Consider the following 25206-nt stretch of genomic DNA (forward strand, 5'->3'; position numbering starts at 1 on the left):
TTTAGTGTACTTCTTTAATTGCCTCAGTTAAGTTTATTTCTAAGTATTTTTATTCTTTTTGTAAATGAAACTATTTTCCCATTTTCCTTTTCGGATAGTTCACTGTTAGTGTATAGAAATGCAACTGATTTTTTATGTTGATTTTGTATCCTGCAGCTTTACTACAGTTGTTTTTAGTTTAACAGGGGTTTTCGTTGTTGTGGTTTTTTTTTTTTTTTTGTCTTTATGGAATAATAATCAACAGAGTGAACATATGGAATGGGAGAAAATATTTACAAACTATATATCTGATAAGGGGTTAATTTCCAAAATACGTAAGAAATTCCTATAATTCCATAGCAAAAAAATCTAATAATCCAATTTTTTAATAAAGGGTTAAGGACTTGAATAGACATTTCTCCAAAGAAGATATGCAAATGGCCAACAGGTATATTAAAATATGCTCAACATTGGTAATCATCAGGGAAATGAAGAACAAAGCCACAATGAGATATCACCTCACATCCGTTAAAATGGTTATGATCAAAAAATCAAAAGACAATGTTGGCGAAGATGTGGAGAAACTGAAACCCTTATACTGTTGGTGGGAATGTAAAAAGGTACAGCTGCTGTGGAAAACAGAAGGCAGTTCCTCAAAAAGTTAAAAATAGAACTGTCATATGATCCAGCAGTTCCACTTCTGGGTATTTATCCAGAAGAACTGAAATCAGGATCTCATCTCAAGGAGTTATTAGCACTTCTATGTTCATTATAGCACTATTCTCAACAGCCAAGATGTAGAAACAACCTAAATGTCCATTAAAAAATGAATGGATAAAGAAATATGGTATATACATACAATGGAATATTATTCAATCTTCAAAAGGAAGGTAATTCTGCAATATGTGACACCTTATGCTAAGTGAAATAAGTCAGTCACAGAAGGACAAGTACTGCATGATTCCACATACATAAGCTATCTAAAATAGTCAAACTCATAGAAGCCAAGAGTAGAATGGTGGTTGCCAGGGGATGGGAATAGGGAGAAAAGAAGAGTTGCTAATCCATGGATATAAAGTTTCAGTTATGTGAAATGAGTAAGTTCTAGCAATCTGCTGGACATTTTATGTATAGTTAACAATATTTTATTGTACATGTACAATTGTGTTAAGAGGGTAGATCTCATGTCAAGTCTTCTTACCACGATTTTAAAAAAGAATATATATATATATATATACATATACATATAATTTAAAAATCTATGGGTTACTTAAAATATTCAAATGCTTTTCTCTTTTTGTTTTGAAAAAATAAGTTCCACTACTAGAAGTAATTGGTCATTTCTTTTAAAATCAACATTACAGCGGAATGGGGGGAAAGGCCTTTTTTTTAAACTAGACATCTGAAATAGCTATTGAACTTGAACTACTGTAACTGGGAAATACATAATTATGAAAATTTGAGAAACCTTCAAAATGTGAATATATATTTCAGAGTTTTTCACAGTATAGCTACATGAATCTAGCAGACGTTGGTTATGTGTATTCATATTCTTTGTAAGTGGTGTAAACAGCATTATTTAGCATTTATATACTGCCTGACAGAGAAGTCAAGCATCACAAAGACATTTATTTATTAATCATTAAAGGAAATAGGTGTCAAGAATAATTTACAGTATATTATGTATGTCTCCAATAGGCTAATTTTATAAACCTTACAATCAGGAAGAAAAAAAGCCACAAAGAAAAGCAGTCTTCTGGTTTTCATAGTTTAGGAAAATTGGACTGTTACATAGAACACATAAGAATTTTCTCCCCTATGTGATTTTGGGGAATATTTTTCCATGTATAATAGAAACTTGAGAGAAAAAGTGAGAGAGAGAGACAGAAAGAGACAGGTAAAGGCCCTAAATACATTGATTATGTAACTTTACATGCTGAGAATGAATTGGCTATGAGGTTATGAGACAGGAATCAGGTCTAACACCTGTGCCCTAACTGCTTTCATGAATGACAACTGCAGATATACACACAGGCACAAGTAGAGAAGTAGAGTATATCAGACCTATGACATCTCCATTTAAAATATGGAGATATGACACAAAGTAGTTTCCTCTTTTTCAGATTTTCAACTTAAGATAGATTCCATAAATGAAAAAAAAGTATATTACTTCAGAGTTGTAGCTTATAAATTAATTTTTAAGTTCATTAGTGTAATAATATCTCATTAGCATAAAAATATTAATTTTACCACATCCAATCTGTGTATGCCTTTTTCATTCATACCTGGGAGTCAGTTCTCCAAGTGAAAGGTAAGAGTTAATATTCGAATAAGTGATTTCACCCATTTAAACTTAGAGCAGGCAAGTATTAATTTTTACATATTCATGATTGCCAATATTTTGATTAATTTTCATGAATTTCAACTGATATTGATACTTGAAATAGGTTTTCCAGATCTTTAATGTGAGTTATTCATATAGACTAAGGCATTATCAATACTTCTCCTACGAAGAAAGACTAGATGTAAAGGGTAAAATACCTTAGGAATGTATTGATCAGTTTATAAGCAAAAAAACCCCCACTAAAATTAATTTTCATTGAATTGATAAAATTATTTACATATATCAAGAATTCCTGGCATACTAATTTTTACCAAACCCTTAGGGAAAAAATCAGCTATATCAAATTTCATCTAGAAGCAACTAAATCTTAATGCTAGCTACCAAGCAAAGATGCGACTCCTTTCAAATGTGAGTTTTCTTCATTTCTAAAAATAATGAGTACCAGAATGTTTTAGGTAGATTATTCTAAGGGAAGCAGAATAGCATGGTAATAAATTTCCGAAAGGGCTCTTCAGTCGGATTGCTTTTTTAAAGCCCTGCTCTGACATTGCTAATATTTTCTCCTGGACAAATTGCTTAACCTCTCTGTGCCCGTTTCCTATCCATAAGATGGAAAAAATAATGCCTATCCCACAGGGTGGTTGTAAGAATTAAATAGAAGAATCCATTTCAACTAAGCACTGTGCCTGACACATAGAAAATTCTCCATACCTTTTCAGTATTAGAGTAATGCTGTTAAAATTGAGGTAGTCTCAGTTTAAAAATAAATTGGTCAGTAAATTTTGAGACTGTGGAGTTTGACATTTTTACTTACAGTTTGAGGGGTGTTGGTTTTAAGAAATGTTGACAATATTTCAGGAGAACATATTTCTGACTTCTTTCTTCCTTGCAAACTTAAATGTGGAATTTCAGTTGTTTGCATTGCACTTGAACAACTATTTGAACATGTTTCTAAGATACTATCTCTAAAATTACCTCTAGAAGCCTCCTCTCTGTTTCCTGTAGCTTATATTCTACACCAATGTAGATGAGATAAGTATAGCATTGCGTGCTAAAATATTCTGCAAAAGTCAACATGGGTTTAAATAGTTTCATTGATTCAATTATCATTGGAGTTATCTCTATATATGTATCATTTATATTACTATATACTCCAACCAGCTTCATAATAAGATGCTTAGTAGGAAAAAGTAACTAAGATAGATAGGAAAAATCAAAACACGCCCCTTATATTTTCTCTTTATGCATACATTTACTTTGTACTTCAGAGTCCTGTTCTGGCAGAGCTTTCCAATACTTGTACTGGGTGCACAATTAGTAAACTTGGCACTGACATGTTTCAATGGTCAAAACCATGCAAGAATATAGTTCCTTGCTTTGTCTGAAATTGGCCAAGACTTTTTGTGATAATAGCAAATAAATCATCTGCTATATTTTGCACATATACACATAAAACCTCTCTATAGGTGTCTGTGAGATTAAAATTTTTCTCAATGATAGGAGTAGGTTTATGTAACCTAATATTATAACCCAAATAAGTTCTAAATGTTAGGTGTTTTAATAAATTTTTTTAGATTGCTTTATTCTACTGAAATTTTAGAAAGCAACTATGACCGCAGTATAAAGTTGTGGGATTTATACCATAAAGAAATACTACATAACACCTAAAGTTTAGAGTGTTTGCATTTCTTAAAAATTTTGACCTGAAAAAAGTAAATACAGTTGAAATAATTCAATGTATTTCAACATATTCTATAAAATATTTTCATTCTATTATCTCATTTACTTTATGAGGTTATGGGACTTTGTCATAGTTATAACATCGCAAAGTAAATTATTTTAGATAACAGAGAATTTAGTAAAATTTAAGTCAGCAACTTCCTGTCAGTTAACACAGTACCTTTTAGTATCCTAATTTATCTTCCCTCTTTTTTCTCTTAAGAAATGGGTGTTCCTCAGATATCTGCATCTATCTTTCCATGTCCATATGGTTTTGAACAAGTGGGGAAAGTATTCACTATTTGCTGTGTACCCACACTTGTATAGTTTAGCTGGAACACCATTTGGTGTGGTACTCTTCCCATTTTCCTCATTTTGATTGCTTTCTCAATCTGGAATATGGTAGGTTGATCATCCAACAGGTCTCCAGATGGCTGCTGGATCATTCTATGTAGTATCCATCAACAATATTTGATGGGTTATTTAAAGTTTATCCAAGATTTTTGCAAGTTAATTATTTGGTCATAAAATATAAATTTTATCTGGAGAAATATCATAATCAGATTTTAGGAATGAAATCTTATGGATTATTTAAAGAAAGAAACAGGAAAACACATTCATATCTTTTTGAGAAACAGATGGCTACTCTTACTGTTGGTTATCCAAAATTGTTTCCATTTTTACCCTTCTATACTGGCTAAGATGACATTTTAGTGGAAACAGCATCCTTACATACAGACCATCTTTGTTCCTTGAAGGACAACTATTGAAATAACAAAGTATATGAGTTTAAACTTCTGCATGACAATGAGGCAGACCCACAGAGCTATAAGGATCAATCAGTGGAAATGGAATCAGATCATAATGATACCATGAAGATGTGATATGAGGCAAGAATGTAAAGATGTGAGGAAATTATGATGTATATCCTCATGTGAATATAAATGTGTCTATAGAAGATCATGGTTTATCAACCTCCTTTTCTGCCTCCCTACCAAAACATGCCAAATCTTTACTGCATTTTGGAACACCAAAAATGTATAGTTTCTTAATTTATCCTTCAACATTCTCCATTTCTCCATTGTTTTGTAAACAGGACTGGTGTAAAAAATTGTTTTCCCCTCTCTCTAACCAACTCCTGTTTTATGCTTAGCTGATTGTAATTTCATCTCAGTTACATTTCCCATTCTCTCTTCTCATTCATTCATTTATCCTTTCCTTTTAAGTTTACTGAATACCTACTGGAGATTCAGGAAAGATAACAGGTGATTTAGAGAACATCACGCAGGGAGCTCTTAATAAGGAGGAAAAACGGTATGTGAGCCAGTAATTACAATAAAGTGCGATGGGTACCATAAGGTATTCATAAGGAGATGTGAAACCACAGAAAGCCCCCTAACTCTGTTAGTTTGATTCCAGATTAATGCATCTTCATGTTTTCCTGAATCACTATCTGTACATAAATATCTGCTTTATTTTATCTTTCACGCAAGATTTGCTGAAGCATGTTTAATGACATCATTTGTTGTATAAGTGGAAGTATTTGCAGCGGGCTTAAAACCTTAACAAGCAAACCCTAACTGAAATTGGAACATACTTTCCAATTTGCCTCATCTGTGTAATACATGTATGAAATATTTCTGAATTAATTATTCCCTCTTTCTTTTTCCATGCAAAAATGGAAAAGATGTTCATGATTCTTGCCTAGTGACTATTCATTCTTTGGGTAAAGAATATATATATTATAACCTTTATAATGGGACCAGAATTTAGCTTCAACTTTCAAGCTTTAGCCTCCAGTTAAAATTATCACATGTTGTATTTTATGAGCTTTTCTGAGAAATTCTTGATATCTTCAACTTTCACAAAATGCTTGCTTTAGAATTTACCTTCTTCAAAGTGGATTTGGATTCTGTTTCTTTCATCTCAGAAGAGATGTGTTAGTCCCTATTAAGTTCTAAATTTATTTCAAAATTGATTGAACAATGACATTTAACTGATATCTATGTTTTAGAATTAATTTAAATGAGAATTAGGATTGTCAGAAGTAATCTGAAGATTGGATGATGCCTATTTCAAGTACTAGGCTAAAGATTTACAAGACGTATACTAGTTTTAATTTATTTTAAATCTAATGGCATTATCATCTGATAGAGAAATGCAAAGTTAGTGAACTAATTCAATTTTGTATTTAATTCTTGTCACTTTATACTAGTCAATTAAGAACATTTAGACCTAAACAAATTTCAGAATAGTCATAAAAATGCAAATCCTTATATTTTGTGTACAAAACCAAGTTAATTGATTTTTCTGTTACTTTTTATTGATTTGATTTGGCATTAGGTAGATATGTTATTATTATCATGAATTTGTGTGTAAAACTGATTAAAATTCATTTTCATAAAAAACATCTATAATTATTTCATGAAATATTATTTAATTTATTTTTTCATCATACAATGTAAATATTTCAAAATAAAGTAAGGCGGTCTCTAACTAGCACCCATGTATGTGTATAATATAATGACAGGATAGTGTAGTAAATCAATCTTTCAGATAGCCCACGTCTTTTTTTCTGAAACAATGAGTTTACATGAAAATATTTTTAGACGTTTTTGACAAACAAATTTTAGCTTTTTCTGTCTTCCCCAAATATGGTGTGTATTTTGGGACTCAAATGCTTTCATTGTAAATAAGAAGAAACAAATAAGAACAGTTACTCCTCTAAGGACAGAAAATTATCAGAATAAGTTTTGTGTTTTATAAAAACACATTAAACTATCTTATAGACTACTATAAACAGAAAATTCAAGCAGAGATCTTTGCTCTGGGATATGTTTCTTAAAAATATAATATCCAATAAGTAATAATATTTTAGATATTAAATACTTCATCTACCCTCATTCTTTTTTTTTTTTTTTTTTGTCGGTACGCAGGCCTCTCAGTGCTGTGGCCTCTCCCGTTTCGGAGCACAGGCTCCGGACGCGCAGGCTCAGCGGCCATGGCTCATGGGCCCAGCCGCTCCGCGGCATGTGGGATCTTCCCAGACCGGGGCACGAACTCGTGTTCCCTGCATCGGCAGGCGGACTCTCAACCACTGCGCCACCAGGGAAGCCCTACCCTCATTCTTAAAGCTGTTCCTTAGGAGTAATTTCTTTATTTTTCTAAATTACTACAACTTTAAAATAATGCCTTCCTTTAGCAAATCTTTCAATAGAGAGTTGGAATTTTCCTGAGAATCATGCTAATTAATGAAACTGAAGGACAAAGCAGACAATGTATTCCTAAACTATTTTGATATGTCTCAGTGCCTTTGTGCTTGATCCTGCCTTAGCTTAGAACACTCTTCACCGAGCACTGGTTCCATTCCTGGCTTTCCTGATCTCAGAAAGTCACCTTATCTCGGTTGGCTTCCTCCAGTTAATCTTTGTCTCCTCAAGGTGTTAATTTCCTTTGTGGAAGTTTTCACAATTTGTAATTACTTTTCTCTCTATTGGTTTAATTGCTTATTGGTCTCTCTTATTGCACTGGAAGCTTCAGGTAAGTATCAACTTTGTGTTTTTTAGCAACAAAACCCAGCACCTTGCATAGTGTCTGGCATGTAGTAGCAGTTCAAATAAATATATGTTGAATAAATAAATGAGTGAAATCAAAACTTAACCACACTTCTTTTTTGGCCAAAATTTCTACTAGCTCAAAATAGCCTAAAGTGACATATTTTTGTGTGTGTGAAAATCATATATTCCAAGAAAGTGTTCTAGGTGCTTACAAATTCTGTGGAACAATTATTTATTATTATTTCTAATCCAAAAATTGTGGCATTCTGCCAATATTTATGCAATAGCAATATGAGGGCACAGAGTAATAACTGCTGAAAGAAATGATAATTCTTTTCACTTTGCCATCATTTACATTTTTGTCAACTTTAGAAAAGGAGAAAATGGTGAGAAAAATCTGTAAAAAGTTTACACACAAAAGAATATTTCAACGAAGGAAAATATGTCAGCTTACTATACCATATTTTGTTCTTTCAAAATATTACAAAATTGACATGGGACATAATGATGTTTGATGTTCTACGAAAAATACAATATGTTTAGGAAACTGTATATGTGATATGGATGCATCATTGTGAGAAATACATAAGGAACTGTTAACATTTCAAAAGCACAGATTTTCAAAATGGTATGTATATGTGTCTGAAATTGCTGGTGTGCTACAGTTAATTTTTATTCACTTATCTTTTATAGACAATTTCCATAACATATCATGAATCCCTAGAGCTGCTATGATTAAGTCAATATATGTACTTGAATAGTATGTAAATGTATTTAAGTATTTAAATATAGTGTTCTTGATATAGCCTAAGGTGTTTCACATGAATATATACAATATTTTTGCTTTTTGAGGGAGATAAATGTATTTTTATGCTTCATCACACATACTGTAAATATCCTTTATGCTTGTACTAAATTCCCACCTTGCTTCACATCATCCATTTAATTTTTTTATATATGCTGCATAATAAATGCATGATGCTAAATTCAAACTCTGTAACAGTCTGACCCATGATAAGTCAATTCCATATCTTTCTCTGTGCTTCACTGATCTGGTCAGAATATGGACTTCTTTTTATACAAACAGGATTGTTCTGTGATTGAAGCCATGAAATCAGATGAGAACCTGGGAAATACTGGAGAAATATTGTTCAATGGCATTATTACTGTGAATGATTTTTTTTTCAATTTTCTTTCTCAAAAAAAGAAAAATCTCTGAGATTACTTAAAATCACAGAAAGCTACAGCTAGTTCTATCACTTAATTCTACAGATGAAGGAAATGAGACACAAAGTGCTGGTTTAAGGTCACATTTCAGCTAATGGCCGAAGCAGAAATAGAGCTCAGTTCTACTAATTCCCAAACTGATGCTCTTCTCAGGCATCACGCATCTTCACTGGTTGTTTTAAGAAAACATGGAAATGGCAGTGAAGTGGGAAGAACTGAATATAAAGTAGCCCTTAGGCTCTTGAACTTATTAGCTGTGTGGCTTTGGATATGTGACAATCCCTATGAAACTCAGTTTTCCTATTTATAAAATGTCAATAATAGTACCTGACACAGTTTCAGAAGTAAGTAAAACGAGATAATAGATACTTTATACAATGCCTGCCATGTGGGAGGCATTCAAATAAAGTATACTATTATGATTATTTACAATTAGCATTCTTTTAAAAGTTAATCATTACTATAAGCATGAGTAATCACAGCATTCTACAGTATGAGACAATCATTGGGTGGGCAGAGCTCTCCTGACATTGGAAGGATCTAGCTTTGCTGTGGCAGACCGTGGCTGCACCCAGTTTAGCAGTAATTAGTCCTACTCAACCAAGGTAATCGGGGAAATTGGCTCTCAGACCATATTTGCAGGTTTATGTGGAGGGAAATGATTCAATATTCAGTAATGGTTAGGTTCTTTCAATGTTCAACCTTGACGTCCTTGTGTAAATAGGATCATTGTTGAAATGGCATGGAAGTTTTGTGTGCAGAATGACAGCTGGGGCAGCCCCTTAATCAGATTTACACAGAAAAGGAGGGGATGTGCCATCATGGGAATGCCAATGAGAAGATGCGCTGAATGTGAAAATCAGTTATTTTTAGTGTTAATGTAAGTATTAACAGTGATAACCGGACATAGAGTTGTCCTTCTAGTTTCTATGTTCCGTAAAGGAGAAAAGAATCCCATGTTTATTTGTCATGTTATGTTTAACAATATTTTCACTTCAAATAAAGGCCTAGAAATATTTTATAAATTACATAAGTTTCATAAATTACCCAGTAATTGAGTAAAGAATGTGACAATTTGGGATAAACTATGGGAGGAAGAAATTTTTTGTGATAATTATAGAAATGATCACGCAAATACTTGGCAGGTTAAACCCCATACGTGTTGAACTAGACGTGATCCATGACTCTGGAGTTGTTACTATCAGCAGGACTTTTCTTGGAGAAAACAGTATCATATTAAGACTGGAAGTTGTAATTTCTCTAAAGCTCAGTTTCTCATCTTTAAAATAAGAGTAATTGTACCAAATGACCATTTAAGTCTGTTTCAGCATTAAACTCTGAAAACAATTCTATCATCAGTTCAAAGATAGAGTCCTTCCTATACATGCACCCAGAATCCATCAGGACTGAGGCTTGAGGGGAGATATTCTACCCTGTGAGGTTCCTATTCTCAATCAAACCAATACCCAGGATTATTAGAGGATTTAGGAGTGATTCCAGAGATACTGCTTCTATAATCACAACCTAGTTTGTTCTTGACCCTTCAGGACAGCATAAACCTAGTTTTGACTTCAGCAGGAAATCCTAAATTCAAGGCCAGAAGCAGAACCACACTGTTGTCCAGAACTGGGAAATATGTTTTAGTATACTAACCCATTCCCTCGGTGGCTGTGACATAAGTGAACTCACAAAATCAGATTCCCTTTTTTTTATGCTCACATATTTTGACACTTATAGCTTGTTACGTCACAAATTATCCTTCATCCATGTGTTGTCTGGAACATGGCTGAAGGTATTCAGTGGTCTTCAAGCCTCAGGATTCCAATTTTACTAAATTTTAAAGAGACATCCATTCCAAATTTCCTTTGTTTAACCTACTCCAGAAATCGAAGTGCCTTTAAAGGTAAATGACAGGATAATAGATCTCTAAGTCTTCTTTGCAATGAATATTATACTTTCATTTTGCACAGTAGAGCTCAAAATGCCTCACTTTATGCTGATGGTGGGCACTTTTAGAGTTGTTTCATCCTCCTACAGTTAAAGCATATGACAAAGTGGCCACTTGCAAAAAGAGATGAAGGGGATGAGAGCATGAAATTCACAGAAATTAAGATCACATTAAACACTAAGTAGATGTACTTCCATCTACCTCTATTTGTAGTTTAAATTTTAAATTTGCTATACCAAGAATTTCACATTGACAAATTACTTTTATGGTTAAAATTAGATACCTTGGGGAAAAATATAATAATCATAGTAAAGACAAACTGGAAACACAGTAATCCTCACAAATCAATGTAAATCAAATACATAGATATGTATGAATAACATTTAATTATTCATAAATAGTTCTTAAAAATATACTACTAAAGGAACTTAATACATTACAGTTTAATGTATTTTTTTCAAAATAATTAATTTCTGTAGCCATATGGATCTACCACAGAAAGCAAATTATGTATATTAGAAAATGAAAATAAAATAAAGAAAATGCCTTTCCTAAATATAAACTTTATTCCTTAAGTTAGTGTAATTTTGTATTATAATAAATGTAAAAAAACAAATCCATATAAATGTCCCTCCTACTAAATAGTGGAGAGAAATCGAAATGAAGCTAATTCTTTGAAAACAAATTTCTCTAAACAAATTTTTACCATGTGTTCTTTCTGCTGATAAACAACATGTAAAGTTAAAGAGAGGAAAATGAAAACAGTAATCACCATTCACCAAATATAATTTTGGGAAATCATTTCAGAATCTTTTAAGTCAACCTGGATTTTTATCTCTTGACTGAAAATAATAGTGGCTTCCCCAACACAATAGCCTAGTTTTTTCAAATAAGCTAGTATGACTAACAAGTGACGGTTATTTAAAATATTATTTTACATTTTAAAATTTATTTAAATAAATTTAACTAATGTATATGAGATATGTGGGATTCCTTTTTAAAGACTAAGAAACCAAGACAAATTAGGATAGCAGTTAATAAATCAGAACAGAATTTCAAATTTGATATAAAGTTTTTTTAAAGAAAAATAGATCATAATTTTAAAAGGATATAAATGATATATTTTATAATTATTTCTACATTAGACTAAGATATTTAATCATCCTAAGACTGGACGTTTTGTAAGTGGTCATATTTTTCTAAGAGATGTAAAAGCAAAAGTATATCATGTGATGGTCTTTTATCATGGCCTAGCTTTGATTAGAAACCCTTAATCCCTATTAATTTAACTACTAAAATATTTTGGATTGTTTTTATAGATTTTTTAAAAAGCATTATACACAGTGATAGGAAAGGATTTAAATTATTTGAATACCTTGTTTTGTCATCATCTAGGAGTACTTTGAAATTAGTTTTCCTGCTTTATTGGCATTCTATGGCAATCTTTGTGCTAAAATGTCAGCCCCATAGTTTCATGAATCATTATAAAAACATCATGGAGTATCATTTATAATGCACAATAATTCATTTTGACACAAAAAAAACAGACCTTGTTGCAGTATGCCATTCTTGGATTCTATTTTCATGAAATTTGAGGTAAGTGCTAAAAGTTTGATCTGGCCTGGTTCTTGTTAGTGAGCCAGTCATGGCATTAAAGTTAATATATATCAAAAAGAAAGAACAGAAAGGTCGGGTAATAGAAATAATTCGATTTAATAAACATGTTACACCTAATATTTCATATTTTAACATGCTAATTTTAATACTTGGACTTAATACTTGGCCAAAGTGTGCTTTCACTTTTATTTCCTCAGTATTTTTTTCCAATTATCTTTTCCTGTATGGCTAAAAATTTCAAGTTTTCTTCTTTACAGGAAAATGTTTTTTATATAAATATTATTTGAGTGTTTTAGGAAATTTTGTTTACTACAAACTTTAAAATGTACATCATTTAATAATTAGAGTTCAGAGCTTCCCTGGTGGCTCAGTGGTTGAGAGTCCGCCTGCCGATGCAGGGGACACGGGTTCGTGCTCCGGGCCCGTGCCCCGGGCCGGGAGGATCTCACATGCCGCGGAGCGGCTAGGCCCGTGAGCCATGGCTGCTGAGCCTGCGTGCCCGGAACCTGTGCTCCGCAACGGGAGAGGCCACAACAGTGAGAGGCCCGCGTACCGAAAAAAAAAAAAAAAAATAGAGTTCACAAACTATAAAATAACACATTTTCCGGTGGATAATCGTTTAAAATTTCCTGCATAGATATACTTTTATAGGCATATTGAAAAACTTTCTAAGTAGCATCAGGTAGCAGTTTGCAAATAAAATGGTCCAGATGTGACTAAGTCAATTTTGCAAAAGGCTTCAAGCATTCTAGAACAGAGATGCTAAACCACTAATGTTTTATTGTTGATAATTAATAAGCTCACATCTGATAAGTTTCCAGCTATCAACATACTAATTTATATAAAGTATAAATCCACAATGATGAGATGATCAGCAATATACGTCCACAATAAGCCAAATGAGATATGGCTAAAAAGTAAATCTATATACTCATTTGAGAAAGATTCTAATGGGCTTTATAATGTTAACAAAATTTTCAAACTGACTTTTCCTTTATAAAATGTTTAAAGTTACATTTGCTACATAAAAAAAGAATGTGTGAAACATCAACAATGTAATAATTGAACACCTCTGAATCCACCCTATAACTTAAGAAATAGAACCAATAATAAACTGAAACATTTAATAAAAATACAATAGAAAAATAAGCTGTTTTTGACATTTCCAAATTGTATCTTTTCTGCTTAAATATAGGCTACTTGGTACTTATTTTGTATCCTTTTTACAGTCACACCTTCTTTGTTTGAGGTCTGAAGTACTAGTCTGAAGTACTAACCTTTAAATTAGTGTCTATTTAATTTAATAACTAAATCCATCAAACTTCAGACTCACTAAAATGATTTCATTTTCCTTTCTGGATAATCTGAAGTGCTTAATCTTAAATGTTAACTGTCAAAATAATGGACTTCTTTTTTCCTCCATAAGAATAACTTGGATTTCTCACATATCTCTGGTCAATCATTCTGTCTAAACTGGGTGTGCATAAATTGTTCCACCACTGAGATTCTCTCTTTAGTGTTTAAGTCTGGACAGCGTTGCTCATCTCTACTGTGAAAAAGAAATAAGATCATATTCTAAAATTAATATATAGTCTTTTGCTCATAGTCAGAATGTATTTTTAGAGACAGAAAGTTCTATTATTCTGACAAGTAATGGAGCAACTATAAAATTTTTTTTGAGAAAATAGGATATTATAGAACACTTTAATGCATTAAAATTATAATGTGAAATACTACACAATTTATTATTTAATGTTATACATATTCTCCATTAGGTAATTTTTTGATATTTGGGCTACGCCTTCTCTCTTTATACATTAGTAATGGTTGTATTTTTACTAAGAAATATTATTATTAGTTGTTCATTATATATTCTGGCATCCTATAATGCATATGACTAAACTTACACTTTGTCATAAGCAAGTACAGTGTCTTATTAAAAGAAGGAAGAGGTTAGACTGAGAAAAATTTCAGTTATGTTGCCAATCGGTTACTTTAACATTAACTCAAAGGTGGTTTGAGATTATGTTTTGTGCTAAATACAAAAGACAACTTTAATGGATCAGAGAACTATTCTAGGTCTTACAATCCAGAGTGATATAGTTTATTAGTTGTCCTTTTAATTTGAATTTAAAGTATAAAGAGAAACAATTCCCTGCACTTTAGAGCTGTGTTATTTTAGCCTTTAAATTCCTAGTATTTCCATGAAAGCTTGAATAAAAAGCTGTGGTCTGACAAACTAAGAACATATTATAGTTCTATGAAAGTCTCCACTTGGCATAATGAGAACTGATATAATCTAACTGTTTAATCAGTAACATTCATTTTTACTATTATACAATAATCTATATTCTAAGTAAATTTTAATCAAATGACGTTCTAATAAACATATTTAGGAAATTTATTTTACACTATTGCATTACTTACTGGAACGTTTTGTAAATGCTCAAAGATTTTGATCAGGGCAATTCACTTACATGAGAATTTAAAAATTCTTTGTGTCATTGATGAATGAGAAAATGTTAATAATGATCCATGGGACAATAACACACACACAAAGTACTTATTAAATGCTTTACGCCTTTTATAAAATGAAGCTGATTCTCCTTGCTTCTGCACTGGGACACAATTTAACACCAGAGTAAAATTTGGGAAGCTATTGGAATTACTACAATGATAGTAACTTAAATCAAAAGAAAAGTTTAAATTCTGGAAAAATTCAATTCAATATGCATTATCACAATTATAAAGCTATTAGCAATAAGAGTACTATTAAGAGTATTATATAACACTAATAAGAGTACTATATAAGTTCCATACACATAGATCTCCAAATAAAGTGGAATATTTGGGAACCTAAAATATTTCCCAAATGTTACGGAATTTGCCAGTGAGGTGCAGTCCTGATTTTGAATTTAAAGTATCTGCTATAATTAGTAATTAATAATAAAGTATTACTATAAATCTACAACAGAGCCTAAATTATTGATATTTGGGTCACTGTGGCATAGAACCTGACTTTAATTGTGAATTATCTTTAATCAGTAGGAAGCAGTGGTTCTCAAACTCTAGCAGGCATCAGAATCAGGCTTGTTAAAACACAGACTAGCAGGCCCTCACCTCCAGATTTTTGGATTCAGTGGGCCTGTGATGCCATCTGGGAACCTGCGTTTCTAACAAGTTCCCAAGTGATGCTGAGACTATGATCGAGAGACCACATTTTGAGAACAACTGATCTTAACTGTAGCATTGTACTCTTAGCACCTTCTTTGAGAAAGCCTATCATCACATTCTCACAAGACATTTATTGACTCTGGAGCCTAAGATTATTAATGGATTTGGGAATTACATGTATTCACTATCATTTTAATAGTTACTAAAATAAAATTTCTGATAACCATAGATACACTAACAATTTTTCCTAGGACAGTATAATTATGTGTAGTTATAAATTGTGTTATAATAACTTAGAAATGGTAATAAAGTATTGCTTTGAGGTGAAAAACTGTGTACTTAATTCTTTTCTTATCAGGTGCTTCCTTGGTCTCTTCAGTTCTGAAAGGTAGTCTATACTCTAAGGAAAAGAAATACAAGTCCTTTTAGAAATAATTTTTAATATTATATCTGTGATGGGTAAGTGTTTTCTGGTGAATAGAGACAACAGTAATGGCTTAGAGCAACATTCACTTTTACACAATTTAATATTTGTTATATTAACCACAATCTTGTAAATTTCTTGAAAGGAAGATGTTACTTTTTTGCGGTCTCTCACTGTTGTGGAGCACAGGCTCCGGACGGGCAGGCTCAGCGGCCATGGCTCATGGGCCCAGCCGCTCTGTAGCACGTGGGATCCTCCTGGCCCGGGGCACGAACCCGTGTCCCCTGCATCGGCAGGCGGACTCTCAACCACTGCGCCACCAGGGAAGCCCAGGAAGATGTTACTTTACATTCTTTTGAATCCCCCACAGAGCTCGTCCACAGAGCCTGGACTGTGAGATGTCTTAGAGGGCATGCATGATTTAATGACAATGTCACCCCAACATTTAGAAGAATGCCAGGTACATAGTAGGTGCTTAATAAACGTTGACAGCCATGAATACATGACTCATGAAGAGTACATGCATAATAGGTATTTACTGATTTATTCTGAAAGACGTCCTAGATCTTTTGACTATACAATCTGTTTGATCTCAGCATGTTCGTCAGAAGCTGTAAAATGAAACGTGGGATGGTCTAAATATTCTTGCATTAAGGCAGATGACTTGATAAATACCAAATTGGCCTTAAGTTATTCATTTTGCCCATGTCTATGCTACAGGCATTACAATAAAAACCTGTTTCTACATTTTAAAAGTTTTCTCATTTTTAATAATGTAGCTATGACCCTGTATAAACAAAATATATATTCAAAATACACATATTATCACTGTTACTTGTAGTATAAGCTACAGGTTTAATGAGACTAGAATGGTGAAAGCCAGATTTGGTTCTACTTGTGGCTGATGAGAAAGAGATTTATAACCTAGAACTAGGTCTTCTGAGGCTTAAATAGACCTGTGTATTGCACCTGAAATGTGAATTTAATTTCTGCTTTTAAAGTATATTAACTCAGATATTATCTTTGTTTTTTCATCAGTTCTGAGAATTGTACCCTAACATATGCAGGGGGATTTAACTGCATACGTTAAATGACAATTACATCATTACAAAGAAAGGATGAGTGTGAAACCCAATGACAAAAAAGTTATGAAGGAGTTCTGTCTTCCTCTCACTGATTGGTAACCTAAAAGCCCAGGAAAAACAATTACAGCATATAGGATGTGTGGTACGGGAGAAATCGCAATAACATCTGATAAACCCAAATGCCTCGATACAGCTGAACTAATTTTTTCTAACACAATATGAAAAACCACTGATGACAAAACATTTTAATAACAGAAGTCATTTAAAAGTTTTTCTTTTTTTTTTTTTAAGGAAGAAAGAAAACGAAAAATGAAAGAAAAAGTCCTACTGCTCTGCGTCTATTTTTAAGACTGACCCCCAATACACCAGTTACAGGACACAGTACTGAGGCCTGCTGGCTGTGACAGCCCATGTGACTCTATAAGGAGACGCAGCCCCGACTAACACACCAGCAGCCCTGCTTCTGGCAAATATCCTTTACCACCTTCAAAGAAAGAACAGGGTGGGCCAGAGCTGTAATGCTGCTTAACACGAAAGACTCTTTCTGCTTCCTTCTCCCTTTCCTCATAAAGTGAATGAACTTTTGTTAGAAGACAACATACAACATTAAGTTAATGTAACTTAAAAATTTACAGCAGGTTGTATGCCTGGAGGCACATTCTGGGGCCACCTGTAGGCATCTAATTTCACTGAATATAATGAATACTTGTGGAGAATTTCTCCGAGTCTAGAGGAGAGTGGGTAAGAAATGTGTTGCTGGTTTACTCCAATACGGATTCTGTCGTGGAGGATTAGAGAACTGTACTCTCTCCAACAAATAGGAGTAATCTTTCTCCCCACAAAAGATCCGTTAAATGCAACACCAGACACCTGGGTGCCAGATCTACACAGCCATTTCTTGGGCACTTTTGATAACCCACCTGCGGCAATTGCCACTTGGCAATTGCTTAATGTAGCACATTGATCCATTTGAGGCTTTTTTTTTTTTTTTTTTTTTACAGTATAGAAAGCTATTTTGTCTCTCTATATCCTCTTTATCTCTTTGAAGCCTCCTCATATTTTGGCAAAGGTAGCAAGTGACAGTAAGAATACGCTTGATATGATTCCAAGCGTTTATTTGGGAGAAATTAATATGTGTAGTTTAGCAATGCTCGGCAACCTTGACCTTTTTCAACTGGAAGGTAAAATTAATATACTGCAGAGCTGCTTTAAAGAGAAAGTGTTTGTTATTATGCTTTTGCCACAAGGTAAGTAGATTTAGTACTTATCCTGTAGCTACTTAAAGTATATATGTTGTTTCAGATCCTATTCTGCTGTAAGATCAGTGAAATTTTCCACACACATACACACACAAACTTTTATCGAATAAGTTCTAAAAGCTAGCCTAATTTTCATTCATTTGGGTTATAAATTACCCATAAACGTTATTAATGTAGCCCTTAGTCTTAGAGTCCTTGCAAATACTGTTTGGATATTTAATTATCCGACAACCTTTCTCCACAACAGTCGCATGGTTTTGAATTAAGAAAAGTACATTTAAATTATCATTTACGTACTGAGGATTGGATTCTTGGTGGTATTAAGGTTGACGTTTCCTTTTGTTTGTACTACACAAAGGGTTAATAAGGTTTGCATAACCTTTTCTTTGATGGCTTTACAGCAGAGCATTACAGGATTGCTGCCAAAACAGATTTTAACCCTTTTAATCGTACTGTTAATAACCACATCGCGAAGAGTACAACCTATGCTGCACAGGAGGCAAAATAGCTCTGAACACAGTTTTGACCTGATAGCCAATCAAGGAAAGTTTCCTAGAGATACTTGCCATTTTGGTTGCTATGGTGAGTTTCATATTTTGTGGAAACCACTGCTAGATGTCTTAAAATAGACCTTTGCCAAGAAAAACATTGGTCCAGTGGCATATGCTGGCAGAGCATTGCAAGGTTGCTCAAATTCCCTTCCTTTATTTTTCCCTCTCTCCCCTGGGGCAACTGCTCCAAGCATCAGCCCACTAGTCTGGCAGGCTAAGAATCCAGAAACTTGCTGCTAATTACAATGCTGACAATTCCCAACCTGTTTACTGGCGCCAGCAATCAAACCGCATCCTCTGGAGTGAACCAAAAAGCACTTGTTGGCTTTAGCTTCCTGAGGTTCCAAGCTGGCTATATTAATTACTGTTAACTTAAAGCTGTATGTTGTACAAAAGAAGCTTAATTAGCTGGTTTGAGGATTAAAATCTATCCTCTACAAATTTTAAAGCCTTCTGTTCTTGACCAAATTATGTGAATCCATAAAACATCTTTCCTTGGACAAAATGTTATTATTTTAGGTGTGGCTTCTCAGAGTCAGTTTTGCAACTGTATTTATTACCTTGAACTAGGCACTAAAATAATCAGAAGAAAATCTCTCTCTCCTTCTCTCTTTCTCTCTCTCTCTCCCCCCCTTCCTCTTCTCCTCCCTTCCTTCCTCTCTCCCTCCCTCCCTCTTTGCTTCCCTCCCTCCACGTTTCAACTCTTTATCTTTCTATCTATCTTAGAGTTATGTGCACATTTTGTTTTTTAAAAATTGAAGAAAATAATGAGCATAATTATTTACAGTTATTGTTTACAGTTAATGAAAAAGGAAAACCTTTTGATGAGGACAAAATGGTCAAAAGATATATTTTTATCTTGGTAAATTTTAAAACCGTATAGTTACTTACACCATTTTTCAAGTGAACTCTCACTGCTGTGAGTGAGGTCTGATTTTGGAACAGTCATCTTTCGAGTATAAGAAGTGTATTTCCTTGATTGATAAGCTGGGTGACTACACAGTGAGTAATCACCCTCTCAGGCTCCTAAATGGTTAGTATTACAGGTACTACATAATTTTCATACACAGCATAATAGCAATGGACAAGGGTTTAGTAAAACTGAGAATTTTATTTTGACTCTATTCTAATCCAAGAGTCATTCTGTCTTTCTTTATTCAAGATAGCTTTGAATACTTAAAAGCTGAAATAACAGAGAGTAAATACAATTTTAATTTGTATATTAAAGATGTGATTTGATTTCTGTTCTGCTGTGTGAAAATCATTCAGCCAGTGTTACTTACTAATCTTATTTTAAATTTTCCATTGAATGTACTACATGACAAATATTTGTCACTCCAATCTTTTAGCCAATATTTTCATCTGGGAGCTTATTAAATTGAGCTGATTTAATTGAGATTAAAATTTTCCTTTTTTTACTGAAATATTGCAACTTGGGTAAAAGATCAAGCTGTTCTTTTAATTATGATTTATGTTTGTTTCAGCATTAACATTAATTTGGCCTATAAAATCTTCCTAGATTTTGAAAAAACCCTATCCATAAGCACACTGCAGACCTTTAGAATCTATTCGCACATTCACATCTGTATATACAATATTTGAGCTTGAAAAGGTTAAATCAGATAATAACTGACTAGTAAGGATAATATAATTATTGTCAGATACCAGGAAAAGCAAAATTATAATAAAAACCTCAGTGTTGAAGTTTTAGTGTGATGTGTTAGAAAGAAAACATCCGGAAAACTTAGAAAATGGGTTCCAAGTATTAACTGCATGTCTATGGGGACGTTACTTAGATTCTCTGTGTTGTGAGGATTTCATGTATAAAAAGTAGAAGTATGACCATACACCAAATAACTGGATCTGAAATAGAAAATTATCATGACAACTAAAAATCATAAGAATGTACTATAGGCTTATCTAAGACTCATGAAATTTTGTACTCTGTGTGGATAATGGACTGGAAAATAATTACATCAAAAGAAAACTAATGATCAAGTGGGAATGTTATGTCTTTGGACACAAGAGCCAAGCCAGAGAAGAACAAGTGTGTCAATCTTCTATAACTTTACCATTGTTAATTAACAAACAGTCCTCCGCCCTAAAATTTAAATTGCAGTGAAAAGGAAAAGCTAGACTCTTAGACACAAGTGTCCTTTTTATACTGAGAAATATTGCTAATACTGTCTTAAACAAATCCCCCTAGGTAACTTTATTTCTAAAGCAGGCATTCAAATATAAAATATGTCTTTTCCAATAGAAAAATGGATTAAAAAGGCTTTTTAAAGCCATGTTCCCCTTAGGCTTAATTTTCCACAAGTCTGTCTTTTCAGACTGATGATCTTTCCTTTGACCTGTGAAACATCCAGATTTCATGCCTTTCTCAATTTTCTACCTGTAAGTTCCACCCATTTTACTCAGACACTATTTCTATTTTAATTGATTCTATACCATTTCTATATAGTTCTGTACTAGAGCATGACTTTCTATCTAAATAAAAGCAAGAACTTTTGCGTACTATGAAAGAAACCCTACTATATAGTTACACTATATAAAATCAGTACTGTCAACTTCCCATATTTTGGGAAAAGGACACTATATAAAACAGATCTCTTGTAAAGTTTCCTAAAAATTGGTATTTGTTCAATGTGCATTGGTACTAGCTATTAGATCTGCCAATAAAACTGCCACAAATAATTTCATTATTGTTTCTTTAACACATCACCCCAAACTGCATGATCCTCTCTGCAGTTCACATCCTTAATATGGTTACTTGCTATCACTGTCCCTTGTCTCTTGTCAAATCCAATTGTTATCTGCACAGATCGCCAGATCTAAATGTGAAACTGTCTAAAAAATTTAACGTCAACACTGATTCTTAATATAGCAGCCACAACTAACAAAAACCTGTTTGGAGTAAAGAATTTCGACTTTGTCCTAGTATATAGTATTAAACAATGTCAGAGCTGTTTTGGACAACTATATCCAGCAACAGAAAAGAATATGAGATATTTTAATTGAAGTGTAAGTAAATGGCTTCTGAACCTTATGCTCCTATCACCAGAAATCTATTTGAAATCAATGGCTTTTGAAAGCTTTACAGAACTTTTATTAAACGTATTCTCAGAGTTTTAAATGGACATGATGTGTCATATCCATCATTAAACTGTGGATGAAACATTATGTAAATTATCTGGATAAAACAATAGCTGACAAACCATATTATTTTAATTTTAAGAAAATGGGTGTATTCTTTTGTGGTTAAAATGTTAACTTATATTTATTATACTTGGAACATCCAGGAGAGTCACACCTTTCAAATAAAACTATAAATTAAGTTTGCTTGTAATTTAAATTTGCTTTGCTAGTAAATAATGAAAAAAAAATATTGCACAGATCCTGACCTTAGAAAATATATCTATCACAGTAATTATTATATGGGATAAAATGAATTTCTATTTATTATTTGTTTAACATTTTATGAATTCTTCTAAGTATTTATAGATTTAATATTAAATAAAATATATTAGGTAATATTTTCTACATCAGAATTCACATAGAATGAAATGAGTCTTGATTAAACAGTTACTTACAATTCTAAAAAGCATACCAGCTTAAAAGAAATGTTCCCACAGATTTTTCAATTATTTAGGAGTTATATCTGAGAATCAGAGAAAATGAATTTTCTATCTTAGCAAAGAATAAAAGCACTATTAACACAACATTATAAATCAACTATACGTCAATTAAAAATTTAAAAAAATAAAAGCACTATTAAACAAATTGATAATTAGAGTTTACATTAACATTAAATTAAACTTAACTACATTTAGTTCAACGGCCATTTTTTAAAAATGACATTAACTATGGAAAAAAATGTAAAATTCTGTGTTAACATGTCCTGAAAGGATATAGTTGCTTTCACTAAATTAATAAATATTTTAAAGAAACTATCATGTGCCAGACACCGGACTAGATATTTTAAAAGGATGTACCATTGCTATGCTATTTTAGGATTAACTATCCTAGACAAATATTAGTCCTTTTCTTTTTAACAGAATGAAAAATAGTAATTTCCCCATTCCTCTAAAAATTGTAATTAAATTTAATAGCAGAAACATTTACACACAGAATAAACATTTTAAAAGGCCCAATGTTTAGTCTTTACCCACTATTATTGTATACATAGACTTTGAAAAGAGTTGTTTGTGATTTGGTCTTATTAACTTGAAATATTTTTGAGCTGTATCCATGGCTTGAGAGTCTCACAAATATTATACATATAGAGACATACACATACACGCATTCCCACAAAAACACACTAGGATGAATCAGTAAGTCATTCTTTTGGGGTTTTCTTTCCCACTGAAACTTCAAATAAAAATCAAAGGGTGAAGAAGTGATAAAAATGTCTCCATGTGCTCATGTTTTAAAATTTTACGTAAAGATTGTTTAAGTAAAAACAATTTCCTGTTCAATATCAAGACAAAATATGTTGGTGAATACCTTTGAAAGATTTATGTCTTTTTTAAATCTGCTTTCTTAGTTGTGGTATGGATTTGCTCACCATCTATCTATATATAAAATAAAGAGTAGAATTCAGGCCAAAACAAAAAGGTTATTTTGGAAATGGAATTCATGAGAGGTAGAAGGGCCTTGAGAGGATCTAAATCCAGCCCTCCTGTTGTGGATGAGACCCTGAGCGCTGGGCAAGCCCTGTGGCTAGTCACAGTTCACAGCAGAATCTGTACTCAAAATCAGATTTCCCAGCCTTTATTCCAAAGTTCTTTCTACCATAAGATGCACTTTCTTCCATTAAGTATCATATAATTGAGGAAAAGACAAGATTCAAGTTTTTTCCATATAACTGCCTCAATTCTCTAATTTGCTTTGTCTTTGTAAACACCGTGAAAGCCTGTTTAAAATAATAGTTATGAAAACAAATTGTGCATGAAACTGGACCCATAAAGTAACCATTCTTAAATTTAATTCCCCACAAGTTATGCATAAAATAATTTAGAATATTTGTTAAGTCTTATCCTAATATGTTTCTATTGTAAAGGAAAAGATGTTTTTGCAATTATGCTTCTGATAGAATATTAGGCATTCATTCATTCATTCACTCATTCATTCATTCTTCTTGAAGTCCCAAAATGAATGGAATATTTACCAGATATACAAAAGAAATCTTAAATAAGTAACTTTAGTTTATCTTGGGATTGTTTGAAGCAATTCTTGAAATTGGTCACATTTGCTCACGGAGATAAAAATAGACCGCAAACAATTTCCACTTGTGTATTGGATATAAATTTTTTAAAAAATTACAAGAAATATCAATTTTCTAGTTAAATTATATCATTGTTATGAAAAGAATTTTTTAGAAAGTGTCTCTTAAGAGCACACATTTTATTTGTTTAAAAAACAGACACTACTATGAAATTATGCAATTATGCCACTACTGTAATGTAACTTGTCAACTTGAAAAAGTGTACTATGATATAAACTGTATTTTAACCATGAATTGTATTAGTAAATAGGCTACAGCAATATAAGTGTTTTTTTAGTTTGAAATTTGAGGTTCAGTATTGTTTTGAAGCTAATAAAATAAACACAGGAAGCCTTATTTAAAATCCTTTGAATATTTTAAAGTTCATAGTTCATTCTTGGCTTTTTTTTTAACTTTTAGTTTCAGCTATAGGTGTCATGTGTATAAATTTTCAGATACCATGGATTGTTACTGAATCTCAAAGGGTATTTCCACAAACACAGCAAATGAAAAGTGTTGTCTTTACACTTGTATAGACAGTATAATACTTTTCATTGGTTGTGGAGAACAGACTGTCTTACTTAGCTCTCATTATTAACCAGGATAGAGAACTCAGAACTCAGAACATAAAAGATTTAGGTAGTCACATATTTGTAATCTGGGACAATATAAATATTAGGACACATTGGTTCCACCGTCAAGCTGCACTCAGCAAACTCAACCAGGTACTAAACGTATTTCAAGAAACTTAAAATTTCATAATATTTCTTTAGCTTACAGTTTTTGCATGAATTGCAATGTCTTCTCAATGAAAAAGCTTATAATATACACTCACATGAAAGGTTTTGTAAATTTAAATTTGAGTTCTAAGTCATGATTTAAAGTATAGGTGCCAGAGGAGAAAATCTCAAAACATTTGAAAAACAAACTGTACTACAAAACTCATTGTTTAAAAGATATTTAGCACTTATGTTTATAGGTGTATAACTACCAATAACTATATGTAATAGCTAAATACGATAATAAAACTCTTTAAGTATTGTCATTAATATGTTT

This window comes from Stenella coeruleoalba, assembly GCF_951394435.1.
Source record: "Stenella coeruleoalba genome assembly, chromosome: 1".
Classification (NCBI taxonomy): Eukaryota; Metazoa; Chordata; class Mammalia; order Artiodactyla; family Delphinidae; genus Stenella; species Stenella coeruleoalba.